This window comes from Anas acuta, chromosome 4 (assembly GCF_963932015.1).
Source record: "Anas acuta chromosome 4, bAnaAcu1.1, whole genome shotgun sequence".
Lineage (NCBI taxonomy): Eukaryota > Metazoa > Chordata > Aves > Anseriformes > Anatidae > Anas > Anas acuta.
The window spans coordinates 68,317,699-68,333,721 of record NC_088982.1 but is presented as its reverse complement, the minus strand read 5'-3'; the positions used below and the strand labels follow the sequence as shown (position 1 = coordinate 68,333,721).

The 16,023-nt window shown below is 38.7% G+C and overlaps 1 long non-coding RNA gene across 1 annotated transcript in view; it reads right to left on the bottom strand.

Moving 5' to 3' along the window:
- Positions 1 to 9,543: 9,543 nt before the first annotated feature.
- LOC137855282 (uncharacterized) overlaps positions 9,544 to 16,023 on the bottom strand; it is a 180,714-nt gene continuing 174,234 nt past the window's right edge. The window contains exon 4 of the long non-coding RNA XR_011095670.1: positions 9,544 to 11,286. This is a non-coding gene — a long non-coding RNA (uncharacterized lncRNA). The remainder of the gene's footprint in view (positions 11,287 to 16,023) is intronic.

Genomic DNA, 16,023 nt, shown 5'->3' with positions numbered 1-16,023 from the left:
ATTTGCATTTAATTATACACTGGTAAATATGGAAATATCTACAATACTTCACAATAACGAAAACCAAGTGAATTGTTCACTAACACCTGAAGCTCTGGGCAGTTGATACTTCCCAGCCAGTGCTTGTGAAGTTGGGCGCTTACCTGCACGGTTAGACAAGGGAAGGTACAGTACCCATTACTTCATGAAAAGCCTTTTTTTGTTATTTTGCAACTCGAGAAGCAGTCCTTCAAGGGAACTCTGACAAAATGTTTGTGGAGGACAACACGTAACCTCCTCAAGTTCAGTTTGAGTGTGGTGGCAAGGTGTGGGCACAGTAAGGATAGGCGTCTCTGTCATCACAGCAGCAACTTGAGGGCAGTCAGAGGCAGCAGCAGAATTTCAGCCACCTTTTTAATGATGTGCTCAGCAAAGCCTCATCCAGTCCTGTAAGATGCCTGCTGAAAGGCTTCTAGAGGAGGCACTGATTAAGAGGACTCTCTGTGATGTTTTGGCATCCCAAGCACCTAACTTCAATTGTTGTATTTTATTTATATTTCATGTGATTATTTCATTAATTTTATAACAAAATGCTGTCTTGAAGACCTGTAAATAAGAAGGTTATGAATAATGGGAAAATAATTGTGTGCTTTGCCTGATTGTCATGAAGGTAAATGAACTGAATGCACAGACTATGGAGCATCTAAAACACAGATCCAGATTTTTTAGCTTGTGCCTATTAATGCCAATAGCAAGAAAAGGCTCAAAACTCGCTCAGAGGCAGCAAAGCTGATATAAATTACCTCATTTTGGTAAAGAGCAGAACTAATGAAAGTCATTCATTGTTGCTTTTTTTTTTTTTTTTTTTTTTTTTTTTTTTTTTTTGCTGAGCTTTCTATCCATCTAACAATTCTTCATTTATTTTCTGCTTACAATTATCTTGTTAGCTTGTGGTTTCCCCCTTTTTAATAGATATTCCTGTCTTCCTCAGCCAGGTTATTTGTACTTTTTTAAGGTCTTCCACTGCTCAGTGCTTATACTATTTCTCATAAACCTCCTAAAACAGAATGCCCTTTTCCGTTTGGTTTTAACAGGGGTGAGTGCCAGTTGTACTTTTTTTCCTCTGTTTCATAAATAGAACCCATCTTATTGAAGGTTCCCTGTGATGGAGGGAGATCCAGGCCAAAGTTGTCCATGAATGTTGCATTCTTTGCATGCTGATTGTGCTTGTTTGCTTGACTGTGGTAAATTTGTGATTCTAAACCACCGTGGTCTTAATGCACAAATAGATAAGATTAAAACAAAGTCAAATAGCATGAGACTAAGTAAAAACAAAACAAAACAAAACTTTCCTGACCAAATGAAAATTAGCAACATTTTTTTTTTTTTTTGGTGCCTTTTTATTGCTCTGTATAGAAAGTTGCCTGCTTGAATACCATTTGTTTAGATGATCCAAAATTAAGACTACCTTAAACATTCACATTGAGATTAAGGTATTACAGATACTAATTATCACACTAATTATCACAAAGATAAGTCTGCTCTTACTCTTTTTTGTTTTTATTGATTCTGAATTTTATAATCGTCCATTAAGATCCCAAATGTCTTTCTGCTACTTGGTAGCTCATTGGTAGCTCATGATAGCTCATTGTCACTGAGCAGCACAAGAGAAGGCAGAGCTGTGGTTCATAACAAGCTGCATCCTAGTACTGAAGTTGTACATGGTGCTTTGGTTTAAATCTAATCCACACTTCTGTCTGGTATGTCCTCAGAACCTCTCCTGAACAATTTCTCCCTGGCTGTGAAGGAAGAAAGTGCTAATTCTTTGTTTGAGTGGATTTGTTTGCCTTTTGTTGAATGATTTGAAGATAGTTCATAGTTTGCAGATGTCTGAGAACTAGGTTTTATGAGTGAAAACTAATTTTCTAGAACAGTAAAGAGAGAAGAAAGCTCAGACATCTAATGGATTTTAAAATGGTTGATGCTTTTATGTACATTATGTACATTTAGACATTGCAGTAGGGGCCTGGATTCAGTGATCCAGAAAATCAGTGAGCTCTGTATTGAAAGGGTTGTTTTATTTTATATATATATATTTATATATATACACATATATACAAACACACATATATATATTCATTTTTTATATTTTTAATATACATTTTATATATTTTAATTGCTATTTCTCTACCTTTTTGGTATGAAGTAGGAGGAGAAACTTCAGGAGATACAGGCTAAATCATTGTTAATTGTATCTTTAAATCAAAGAGATACCTGAAAGTTTGGAGACATTTACTGAGGCAGGCCTATAGCTAAAGCTCAGCACTTAAAGCTCACAGGAATAAGCTATTCCCAGAATCTTACCGTAAGACATATCCTTGAGATTTGCATCTCTTTTCAGAAAAAGATTCATATGACATTTGGAACACCTTTTAAGCTTTTGGCGTATTATCTGACATGAGGGTTGGAACAAGCCGAGAATAAGGAGTCACATTTTTTTTTCCTAACTCTTTCACTGACTTGCAGTTTGACCTTGAGCAAGTGACTCAGACAAATGCGTTAGGAGCTCTCTCTGATCTTGTGTTCTTGGACTGCTGTTTGTTCGGTTGTTTACCTAGAGAATCTATATTTCTTCTCCTTATACATAGCTTCTGAAAGGAAAGGAAAAGGACACCACTGGTGTTTAATGCCTTCAGCAGCCAAACTGTATGGGACTCCCACCACCATTATTTTTAAAATGCTGCTTTAAACTCAGTGCCAGAGTTATGCCATCTCTAAGAGTGAGAAAAAAAACATAGATCATAAATTGCTCATGATTCAAAGCTGAGAAAACATCACTGGAAGAAACCCAAAATATTATTTTATTTTAGGATTTCTGACTGGTCTGTATAAATCAGGGAATCTGAATTTTCATGAATGACAAATCTATCTTCCATTTTGCCTCCTACAAAAGGGAAAACTTTGGCATGCTCAAGTATGCCTTAAAGGCAGTGCTGCCTTTGGGATCTCACATTAACATAATGATAAATGTGCTGTGTGTTGCTTGAAAATGCTATGTGCCAATGTGTCAGAATATGTTTTCCCTGCACACCTCTTGATTAGCATCTTATTTACATATTGGCAGGAAAAGGGTTCCAAGAAAGACCTACAAAATAAAGTCTGTTTTAATATGGTCTCCTCTAAGGCCAAGGTATTAGTTCCAAAAGCAGTTATCTGCTGGCATGTCTCTTAGAGGCAGTGGGGATGAGCTACATTTCTTGAAGTAAAGAACTCAGGTGTGTTTCAGCAAACAGTAGTAGTAACAATACATTTTTCCATCTTATACAGGTATTTTGTATTTATTGTATAATTCAGACTTAGTGCTTTCCTTGGACAAAAGCACTTCGCCCCTTTCCCTGATCTACCACAGGAAGTTTAGCTTTTGTAGTAATGTGATCGGTATATTTGGTAAATAACAAAATATCTCATTCTAGTCTACTTTATCTTTGTTTTCACCCTTTTTTTGGATGCAAAGCTTTAAAAAAATGTGGAAGAAAATCATCAAAACTTATAACATCACAAATAATTTTTTTCTTTTTGTGTTGTCATTGGTGGTGGTTGTTTGTTTCTTAAGTCATAGTACACCGATTTTCCTTTGTTTTGATTTTTAAAATAATTCCTCAGGTTACCTCATCAGCATGGATTTTCACTATTCAGAGGCTCTTTTTGTATCTATATCAGCTGTGGCCTGCATAAAAAAATTTATGCAGTAAAAAGAAACCACTGAAATGGTAGTTGTTAATCTGGGTTACTATTCATTGTATTTATATTCCCTTTATATAAATTAAAGACACTCTTGATATTGTAATTTATACTTTTACACTGCTTATAAATACTTTGTGTTAGAACCTCTTCAGGATTGTAGGGATTGAATGAGTGCATCACAAAACCTATACATCCTGTTGAGTTCAGAATCAAAATATATTTCAATATACAGTGTAGAAATAAAATAAACAGGTGGGAACCTGCAAAGAATGAATGGCCAAAATGATGGTGAGAATTATCCCACATTAAGAGATTTAAAATTTTTGTAGCATCATTGAAAAAAATAAGTATAATTTCATATTTGAGGATAGATGTGGAATAAGCTATTGAAAGTAGCCTTAGGTAAGGCAGACATTTTTCAGGAAGATGCTTTCTGTATAAAACATCTTTTATCAAAACTAGTGAAAAGAATGCTTGAGAAATGAAATGATCTTGAGCAGATGAGCACATTAACCATTTAGAGAAGCAAAAAGAGATTGTATTTTAGAGTTGCTGTTGGGGCTTATGGACAAAAAAGAAAGAAGGAAAAAAAGCAAGACTCAAAGCCCCACCAACCTTCTTTGAAGCAGGCATAGCCTGGATGTGCATGGAAGTGCCAGAGGAGAGAAGAGCTAGAGGAAGGAGGGAGGTACTGGTCACCATCTTCTCAAAAGGGCACAACAGAGATTGAAGATAAAGATGAGATATTACGATATGTTCTTTCTGTGTTTGAGAGGAAAGCTAGAAAAAGACGGGTCAGGGGAACAAACTAAAATTGCAGTTTAAAGGAAAGAGAACTTGAGAATAGAGATACAGGTTTCTGAAGCATTAAAATAGAGTTGGTAGATTAATTTGTTTTCATTGACTTTTACAAATGGCTCTGAGCAAAGAGTTGGTTCAGGCTACGATAAATATTATTTTGAATGTTACAATATAACGCACAGTAAACTAATATCCCCTCAAGCAGTGAATGTAAATAGAGTTGTTGATATTATATTTCTGGAGGTTGTGTTATTTTAATCAGCTCTACAGAGGACTGACTATCTCTGGGAAGTGCTGCTCTGATGTTGAATGTTACTGGCTCCTACTGGTGACTGCGATGTCTGAAATGAGAATAGTTCAGTTCAGAAAATCTGGAAAGCTGCCAGATCCAGCTGAACTCAGTGGATCAAATTCCGCTGTTTTTACACATGAGCAGCTGTGTTGACTTCATTAGGGTCTCATGTGTATAACAGAATACTTTCTTCTAATATGATTATATCAGGAAACTGGGATTCAGCTGTATCTAATTTATCATGGCATTAGTTATCAGTTTGCCTGCATCATACCTGTCAATAGCATTTCAAAATAAGAAAAGTAATAATTCCTGGAAAGAAAATAACTTTAGTAGACAGCTGATGGTTTGGAAAATGCAATAGATAAAAGAGATGAAAGAAGTGAAAAAGTGATAAAAATGTCAAAGCGAAGAGCCAGGGCCAGACAGTGAGGCTTAACATCTCTGCTGCCCTCTCGCTGATGGCCTGACTTAATGGCATGCCGAAGGATTTAAAATGCAGTAGTAGCTGAAGCAGGGTCACTGCAGACTGTGGGCGGGATTTTTCAAGCACTGTCCCCAGACCTTGATGTCCTAGCTTTGACTTTTAGTGGGTGCACAGGTGGGCCAGTCCTGTTTTTTTCTGATGTGATGCTCAGAAGCTCAAGCTCTGGTGCATGTTTTCAGCCATGACGATGTGTTTTCTGCCCTGTGTTGTGTTTCTGTAGTTTTTGCACAAGCTAACTCTAGACAACCAGTCTACGTAGATGGACTCTCATCTTGCATCATTAACAGGGCTGAGAACTCAACTTCAAGGAGCTCTTGCAAGAGCTGTTTTAAATTGATTATTGTGCTGTTCAGAGGCTCTAGTTACACAGCGCTCATTAGTGACAACTGAGGCACTGAATAAAGCAGACCTGTCAGACTTCCTGCCTTTGAAAAGACAGATAAATTAGTCTGGGCAGAGTGCCATGCTAGTCTGGTTATATTACTTGCAGTACTTGAACTAGCTCAGAGAGAGCTAGCTTGGGTATCCCTTCACAAGACGCTAGTATGCTGTCCAGATGTATCCCTCATGCAGACAAGCAGTTAATAACATTTTGAATTGCCTTTGCTTGTTCTGCTTCAATTAAAATGTTCCGGTAACTCCAAACAATAGGCTAAAAGTGTTACCTTTTGTTTTTTTTTTTTTTTAATGGCTGTGCTCAGAGGGAGGCCACTGATGCTAACCTACTGCAGTGAAAATGATGGGTGGCCTTTCCAGCTGGCATCACTGTTATTCGGTCAGGTTCTTCCTGAGGTGTTCTCATTTGTCTTCCAGCCCAGGGGGGAGCACAGGACAGGATTGTAGATCCAGCCAGCATCAGCTAATGCAGAACATGACATTGAAGGAGGAGAAGAAAGGGCAGTTGTCTTGCTACTCTGTCTCACAGACTCCAGCTGAACCCATCACAACAGTAGATGTAGAAGCGCTAGGACACATTTTACTCACCTTTCCATAGATTGTACCTCCAGAAATTTTATAGAAATGTTAGCAATGGGTTAGTCATAGATTTCTAATTTGGCCAGAAAATGTATATATTCATTTACCCAGGTAACTGTAAAATAACGAAGTGAAATTTGTAAATGGAAATACATTTTCTTAGCCTTCCCTTTCCACCTATACTTCAGCATATAATTTTTTCCTCTTCTATGTCAGGATACAATCAAATCTTTCACAATAAAATCTTTTTCTCTTAAAATATGAGTGAAAAAAAGAATCCAAGAGGAGACCTTTCCAGCAACCTGAGCATGGGCCAGTGATTTGGATCATCACAAGTTTGCACCAAGGCAGATAAGTACTTTACACAGAGGAGAACATCCCCAGAAGGAGAGACCTATCCCCTCACAGAAGACCATTCACACAGAAGGTTGACTTTGAAAGCTTAGTCTCAATCAAGTAGTAAGATAACTTGAAAATCAATTTCCCATTTCCAAAGGAAATGCTTTTCCTAAGCACCTGTTTGGTCTGAGTAAGGTCAAATTTGGAGCACGTTGATAAGTTGGCATTTTCTGACGTTAATTATCATGTTAGGAAATACCTCTGTATGTAGGAAGCATGACTTCTTGGTCACAGCAACTTCTTGCTCTTGATATAAATGTGCACTGGTATATACACATATATACATGTATATACACTGGTATATACATATACACATCTACACAGAACGGGAGAAATAGATGAAGTATCAGTAAAACTGACATTGGGGCTTCCTGCATCTCTGGTCAGCCTGGCACTTAGTCAAAAATGTTTAGGGTATAAATTTGATTTGCTGTTAATCAATGAAGTAAGTCTAGGGGTTTCTGGTGAACCGTTATGTAACAGAAGAAAGCAAAGCTCTGTCATGTTAAAGAATCCTTGTTGTTTAGTTTGAAGCTATAGATAAGGAAGTTTAGAAGCCTGGTTAATTTCCCACAAAAGGTCTTGTCCAAGTCCACACGTGGCTGCTCTCTGTGGTAGTGGGAAGGGGCTTATAGAATGCCCCTGCAGGGTTATTGCAACCTCTCACAATATTCACCCAGGTAGGAGCCAGAACTTAACAGTCAGCTAAAACAGGCTTTTTGTACCACACCACTCAGTGGAGATTTGTGAGACTCATACCAAAAGCTGCTAAATAAAATTTTCCACTTCAGCAACTTATTCAACCAGAGGGAATTCTGACTGCAGTACAATTGAAACTATTCTTGCTCAGAAAATAGAAATCATTGATTACCCTGCATTTGTGGAGGCATTGTTCTTCATCCTGCCCAATGGTCTGTTCTTCTAAGAATCCTTCACGATTGCTACCAAATAAGTCATTGCTGCAAAAGCATCAAGCAGGGAATGCGTTATTATTATAACAAGTCTGTCAGATGCTGTTGCTAGCAACTAAGGCTCCCTATTAAAATGATCCCACATGCATCCATCTAGAATTTGGGAGTTCACTAGACAGCTTTCAAGGTACTCTTAATAAGCAATACTCTCCCATTTATGATTAATGAATATAAAGAAAGAGAAACGCTTAATGGAGGAAAAAAATAAAATATAAGGGCAGGTTGTAGAAACACTTGACAATATATCTGTGAAAGGAAAAGAAAACCAACCCTCTGTTTCAGAACAAACTAATGAGTTACATTTGTTCCTCACACTCCAATGCAGATATCCAATAATCAAATGTTCGCTCACCACTATGCTGATCCTTCCTTACTTCCAGAAAAGCCTGCTGTTTTTCAGTGGACAGCACAATCCCAAAATAGAAGTGTCTCTCCAGCTCCAGGCCCCACCCTGTTCCCTCATCCAGTTCTAGATACTTTAGATGGTATGGTCCCATCATATTTTACCCTGCTTATCTTCCATGTTGTGAGGTTATCTGCAACAACGCTTGCTGGGAAATGCTCAGTATCCCCTCTCAGTAAATTCAGTGTGCTGAGAATGGGGCTTTAATAAAGTATATTGTTATTTGTACTGCCATAGCTCCTTCAAACCCCAGGAAGAGTCTGACCTTGCATTTGACACTCCACAAACATCCCCTATCCCTTTTAATATCTTTATTGATGACTTGGCTGAGGGAATTGAGTGCACCCTCAGTAAATATGCAAATGATACCAAGCTGGGGGGAAGTGTCAATCTGATGGAGGGTAGGAAGGCCCTGCAGAGGGACCTGGACATGTCGTATCAATTGGCAGAGGCCAATGGATGAGGTTCAACATGGCTAAGTGCACTTTGGCTTGCATCAAGTGCACTAAGGCCTGCACTTTGGCCACAGCAACCCCATGCAGTGCTACAAGCTTAGGGCAGAGTGGCTGGAAAGCTGTGCAGAGGAAAAGGACCTGGGGGTGCTGATTGATGCTCACCTGAACATGAGCCAGCAGTGTGCCCAGGTGGCCAAGAAGGCCAATGGCATCTTGGCTTTTATCTGGAGTTGTGCAGCCAGCAGGAGCAGGGAGGTGATCGTCCCCCGTGCTCTGCTTTGGTGAGGCCGCACCCCCAGCACTGTGTTCAGCTTTGGGTCCCATACTACAAGAAGGACATCGAGGCCCTGCAGCGTGTCCAGAGCAGGGCTACGAAGCTGGTGAAGGGCCTGGAGCACAAGTCCTGTGAGGAGAGGCTGAGGGAGCTGGGGGTGTTTGGTTTGGAGAAGAGGAGGCTCAGGGGAGACCTCACTGCTCTCTGCAGCTACCTGAAAGGAAGTTTGGGGGTTGGCCTCTTCTCGCAGATAACTAGTGATAGGACAAGAGTGAGTGGCCTCAAGTTGCACCAGGGGAGGTTCAGGTTGAAAATTAGGAGACGTTTCTTCTCAGAAAGAGCAGTCAGGCACTGGGATGGGTTTGCCCAGGGAGGTGGTGGAGTCACTGTCCCTGGAGGTGTTTAAGGAAAGGCTGGATGTGGTACTTTGGGACATAGGTTGGTGGGTGATATTTGTGGTAGGGGGATGGTTGGAGCAGATGATCTTGGAGGTCTTTTCCAACCTTAATGATTCTATGATTCTGTGATTACAGCCCTATTTAGAACCTCAGGTTCAAATCAAAAATAAGTCATTGTTGGGCAAAACATTTTGTAAACATTTGCAAAAATAAAACACCACACCCTGACGAGCCTATATCCCAGGACGTGTGACATGCATAAGGAGAGCAGAGAAGGCTGAAGTCAAATTCATTTTACATCTCATACTCATTTACAGCTTTTCTGCTCATCATAAATACACGTAAAAAGTGTTGAAACTCCCCATCTGTGCCTTAAAATATTACACAGGGCCTGAGGGTACACCTCGAAGATAAGATTGCAGTGACAACTGTAGGGACATTGCAGGCTGGAGGGGCTGTGAGAGGCAAGGAAGGCCGGTGGCTGCACACCTGAGGTGCTTGGAGGAGGGAGGCCATGTCAGGTGGCGGCCATGTCAGGTGGTGGCCAGAGGGCAACAATTGCCCTCATGAGGGAGCTGCCACTGCCCTCGGTCCTGGGCATGGTGTGTGTGTGTTTTCGGGGGTAGTAAACCATAGCCCCCTCCCCTCTCACTGCAGGCCTGCCAGCTCTTGGAGTCGTGTCCAAACCAGCGTCATATTAAATTTGTGCTGAGGGGAATTTGCCAAGACTGATTTCTTCAGCTGCTAGGGATGGTGGCTGGTGATTATGCGCTGCATTCCTCTGCATTCAGAATGTTCCTGTCTGATTTTACAGGGAATTTGGAGGCAGTTGTGGTCTGGAAAAGCTTAGCCTTCCTCAGAGTATTCAGAGAAGAATTCAGATTTGAAGGGCTTACCCAAAAGAAAGCTCCAGAGCTTCTGTGGCTACCCCCTGTCTCATAATATACATATAATATTTTTAGTTTAGCTTCAAATAATGGCTTGTTCTTACTGAAAGGATTTCAGTACAAAGACAAAGGTGATACAGTTCTAATAGCCTCATGCCCTCCCTTCTGCAAGGATTTTTTTTTTCTTCTCACTAGGGAGGCAGAAAACAGGTATATAACAAAAATAACGCTAGCGCTGCAATTCAAAGATGCAGTAACACATTCAAGAATAGGTGCCTTAGTGAGTGTGCGAAATTACAGATGTACCTGTTAGGTTTGTACAGTAACTGGCAGAAGCTGCAGTGTGCAAGACAGAACAAGAGGCAAGAAAAGAGATTAAAAAGCCTTAATGTACAAGGATTCCATTTCACGCCATTGTCATGCTGGTGTTACATATTATTCTGGATGGTGTTGTATGTTACGCTGGATGCCATGCAGTGTCTCTAAACAATGTTATATACCCTATAAGTTAAAATAATGGTTCAGTGCAAGTCTTAAGAGTGTTAACCTACATTGAAGTCAAGGGCCCTTTAGTTTTCAATCTATGCTCTCCCAGCAATGCTCATTTTAACTCCTAGTAGCAAATACTTTCTGCCTCAGAGGAGCTGCATGTCTCTCTAAGTGGCAAAAATTGTAAGCTTTGTTGTAAATGAAGCATGGGATACACTGTCAATACAAGCTATCCAAAACATAATGAGAGTATTTAAATATTTTATGATTTTTTCCAATGTTCTATCAGAGATTGAATGCTGGAGTGAGGCATAAGTGAGAGCGACTTACCAGATGAAGAACATAATGAATGTCTTTCATAAAAATGAATATTTAAACAGTGTAGTTAGTTGTATTATAATTGTTCAACCTCAACATGATACCCTGATGTTTCACTATTCTTTCCTCCAGTACAATTTTAATCTGAATGTTATATATATAAACTGTAGTGAATAAGAATCCATCAGGCATGGCATCAGCTCTTAGAAATGTAACCCTTTGGACAGCCAGGATGTTTGATTTAACCACAAGCTGTGGATACTGTATATATGTATTTTAATGCCAAACCAAGAGAGATCATCAGTAAAACTCCTATTGCCCTGAGTGGAAATCTTTACCGAGAGGAAAATATCAGTAGACTGTTCCAGTATGAAGCTGCACCTGCATGGTCCTTCATGCCTCTGCACCATTTCACTAAAGAAAAAAAGAAAAAAGTGGACTTTCACTGAATGTGGATATGCACATACATGGACATACACACACATGCTCATAGAGCTATGGAAAGCCTATTGCAGGCAACAAAAATACTTCTACCTATTTTAGTGCAACTAAAGCATTGAATCTGTAAGTAAGGGCAATTGAAAACATTAGACATTTAGCAGCAAATTTAGTTAACACTTCTTTCCTTTGAAGCATCAGCTGTCACCGTATTCAGCAGAACTTTTGCAGTCAGTTGTTAAACTAGCAGCATATTTATCCTCCTAGAGTATTGAATTAACTGGCTTTTGAGGACCACCTTGCTTGAACAGCTTGTGCAGTTACAGGTCAACCTTGGTGCTAAAATCAGAAGACAGCTCTGAAATCTGTGTCTGTGCATGCTAGGTGTGAACCTTCCCTGCATGTATGAATGATACCAATGTGCAATATCTTTTTATTCTGTGTGGATGGTTGAAGGAGTGTATATAGAGGAACTACCATAAGACACTGTTGTTCTGATGACCAGAAGAAACAGTGCTGTGCCTTTTGGCTCCTACAATTCCTTCATCCCCAGAAGGTGGCAATCAGGACCGTTATTATTCTTGAGCCTATCATGAGATTTAATATTTTAAATGTTTAAATACTGTATTTGTCCACTGCTTGTCAGCAAGGCATATTGAGGGAGAGAGTGATGAAGAATAAGGAAAGATTTTATTTGTTCTTTTTTATGAAGATGGTGTTTCAACTTCATTTTATTCATATAGAATAACATCCGTAAGGTTTTAGAAAGAAGGTAAAATAGGAATTTTGTAGGTAGGTGGTTTGGAGCAGCAGTTTGGTGGGAGCTGGCTGATTTTGAACCAATTTTACTACACTTGATCCATATTCACTAGAAGCAAGTTATTTATTGAAACTTCTTCTTGCTTCTCTCCATTTTCAAGATTTCAGTGTAGTTTAAAGGATTACAGTTTTGTTCTGGGTTTGTTACATTAATTTTGTATTTGGTGAACAGAGTGGTAGACAGGAAGAGGAACACACAAGTGGAACATTTAAATTAACTGAAACACATTTGAAAATATGTTTGAAAATACGTAAGCCTGTTAGTTAAGACAAAAAATAGAAAATCCCCAAAGTCTATCAGTTTAGGATTTTCTTCTTAGAAGATTTTTATTTTAATGAAATCTCTGCAAGCACTAATCCACAGTACTGAACAGGGCATTTTGTTTCATTTAATTGATTTTCTTTATTGCAGCCAAGTTGGTAAAAGATTGAAAGTCATCTATTGTGCATGTGTAAATACCTTAAGAATCCCTTTTAATATGCACAGCGATTAGCTTATTAACAAATTCAGACTACAAAATGATATAGCACTTTGAGATGCGATTCCAGTTATTTGCATAATAACTAATCACCTGAGCATGGCTTTACTTCAGCCTATTTACCCCCCAAAATGGGCAAGATTATTAGCATGTTTGTCTGTATTTATAGCACTTCTACTGCCATGGTTATGTGTTGTTTGGTTTAGCTATTCAAGACTGAAGAATAGAGCAGTGCCATTGCTATAGCTAGCGGTAAAGCTAAGTGTGCAATCATCAGAGAAATCAGCCAAAGCCAGGACTCACTAGAGCTTTTTCTATTTATATCTCTTAACCAATGATTTGTAAAAGGTCTTTGTGTGTCATCAGTGGTGTTGCATTGAAGAAGGCAGGTCTGGAAAATCTTCAGGCCTCTACAAGGCAAAAGGAGCGCTTGATGAAGTCAGCTGAAGAATATTTATATGTAATACTTACATATTCTTTGTATTCTTCATAAATTTCTTCATATGCTCCTACAAAGCGTTCAGAGCCTCTCAGTTCCCTGTTGCTCTGGTGAAGTATGAGAATTTCTCAGCTCTAGGAAGTATTATACTCACGTAGGCCTTGCAGTCAGTACACTCCCCTGCTTCACTAGTGCATTTAGTTACCCCCAAATATAGTTTTTATTCTGTGCCATGAATACAGTCCCTTAAATGCACAAGACAGCAGGCAGTGTGAAAAGCCTCTATTCCTCCTGAGCATTGGAAGTGACTGAGTAACATGTGAGTGAGAGAATGAAACATTACCATGTGTGAACTGTGAGGAGATGTACAGAGAAAAAGCAAGAGTGAATTTTGGAGCAGATTAAAAGAGACGTGTGATAAAGATAAGTGATGCCAAGAGAAAAGAGAGAGGTGGAGAGTTAAAGGACAGCAAAGACTTTCCTTAAAAATAGTAAAGGGAAACCAAAGTACGTGACCAAAGCTGCTAACAGATGAGAAAAAAAAAATCACCATCCATTACAAGCGACATTACACAGCTGCAGAACTCTCTACAGGTAGGACGCTTAGTATGAGTCAAAGATAGCTGCAGCAATTACGAAATGAACTTATGATTAATTTATGAAGTTGTATGTGTTCTTCTGTGAGTTAAAGCATTTGATTGAGACCTTACATTTAATATATTATAGGCAAATGTACACAATTTTAGCCAAGGACCTTCTTGTTCTACTTACTTTTATCTATGGTAGATGTAATTTCACATCTAACTCAAACATTTCTGACAGCATGAGAGCATGATACATAAATTCTATAGCTATTTATTTTTAGATATGGCAGTTACTTATTTCCTTGTGCAGATCAGGTTAGAAACCATTGGATAGTAGAAACTAATTCTTGGATTTAGATTTAACACTGCAGATCTGACTCTTCCACCTGAATTCTTACAGGAGGGTATAATTTTAGACTTGAAATAACTGCTTACACCTCCAAAAGTCTTTCAGCTCATGTTTCACTGAATAGATCTTATTGTCTGATCATGTTAGCAATAACTTTGATAACTACTCTTTTAATCTATGCTAATAAAGTTGTATTTTCATATCAGATAATTATATTATTCCACGAAATAATTTGACAATATACATAATAACATTTTAAGTTCATTATATAATAAAGGTCTTAATATTTATTTACAATTTCTACATGTTTTATTTTTATAGGTATTTGTACTCATTATATTGAGTCAAATCTTCAGCAAATGTAACATGCTATAGGTCTGGGGAAGCTATGGAGGTAGATCTATTTAAAACACTTAAGGATCTGGCCTTTATTTCTGTATTTTAACATCATTTACTTTACAAGTGTACATAAGCTGACTCTTGGCCAGGAGCTTTACTTTGTTTCATAGGTGGCTAGTAAGAAGGGGTTTTGTGGGGGATTTCTTTTCTATTTTGTCTCAAAGGCCCCTGTCGAGGAAAGAGAAAATGAACTAAATAATTATTCTAGTACTGGATCTTGTTAAGAATAATCTTTCATGCTGCTGCTGTCTGATTCTTCAATGTGATCTCCAGAACTTCTCTAACTTTATTAGAGAACAATGTCAATGCTTCCACAGTGCAAGGCTGATGTGCTTTTACAGATTCTTTCCCCAAAATTACATTTGTTTAGCAATTCTTTTTTTTTTTTTTTTCTTTTCTTTTGGTTTTGGATTTACTCAATATCCAGCCCTTTTCCTACTCCAGTTTGAAATCTCAGAGTTTTCTATCTTCAGTATCATCTGCAGGGCTAACAGCAACAAAGTATGAGGAATAACTAAGCAAACAAATGATAATTAAAAAAAAAAAAAATCACCCCAAAAGATCATGTGTACAAATCCCCAAACAATAATTACTTGAAAAAGACTGTGTGGTTGTTTTGACAGCCATGTCCATTAACATTCAGGGATGAGGAGTCTGAATTTCAACAGATGCCCTGAGAAGCAGAGAATCGGGGATTATTTGGATTTGAGGTACAGCAACAGGCCACGGCTGTTCTAAATGGTTATCAGAGTGATTTATTACAAACTGAGTTGCAAGGTACAAATAACCTTAGAGGGTTGCAAGAGAAAGAGATCAGGGAAATGCTTATCTTGGTGTCATGGATACCTCCTTAGGCCACCCTCAGCAGCTTTTCCAAGCTCATGAATTTTACTTTTGATGCTTGAAACCAGGAGTTATGCAAAGGATCTTCCATACAGCACATATTGTATTATGAGCATGTCATCCTACCCTAAGTGACCAGGCAACACCAGGAAACAAGTGGTATTTCTGGACAAAAATGCCTACAGCATGCTCTGACCATTACAGCAAGTGTTTGCAGGTCTGGTCATATGATGAATCTCACCATGATTCTTTATGGCCCCATCAAACAGAGAAAGAAGGATCAGTTTTGTATTGTGTCTGTATAACTCATTTTACACCAGCTTTATTAAGACTGCAGAATCATAACTTCTCACATTTTTGCCTGCTGTCACCTAATAATGCCAGTTTTCATAGCTCATAAATTCAAAACAACAAACTACTTCTAAACTTTACGAAGATAAAAGTACAGGCAAGCACAAAGCCTGGCACTTATTTTTTTTTCCTAATATTTGTATTCTAGGTTTTCAGAAAACCTAGATAAAAGGGTTTCCTTAACAATGCACTTTGATTTGCAATTCAGGACCATAGAGTCAGTCATGTAAATTTCAAAATGCAGCCTATCGTATTACTGCCTGTACAAATCACTTTAGCCTGTGGTCTCTTGACAAGTGTCAAGCATGGCTCTTGATGCCAGTTTTTGGAAACCTGGTGTATGTGTGTTTCAGAGCCCAGGACCTGTTGTGGACACCAATACACTCCCACCTATAGAGCCTGAGTCACTGGCTGAACTTGGCCTCTTGTTATTCCCCAAAATAAAAACAT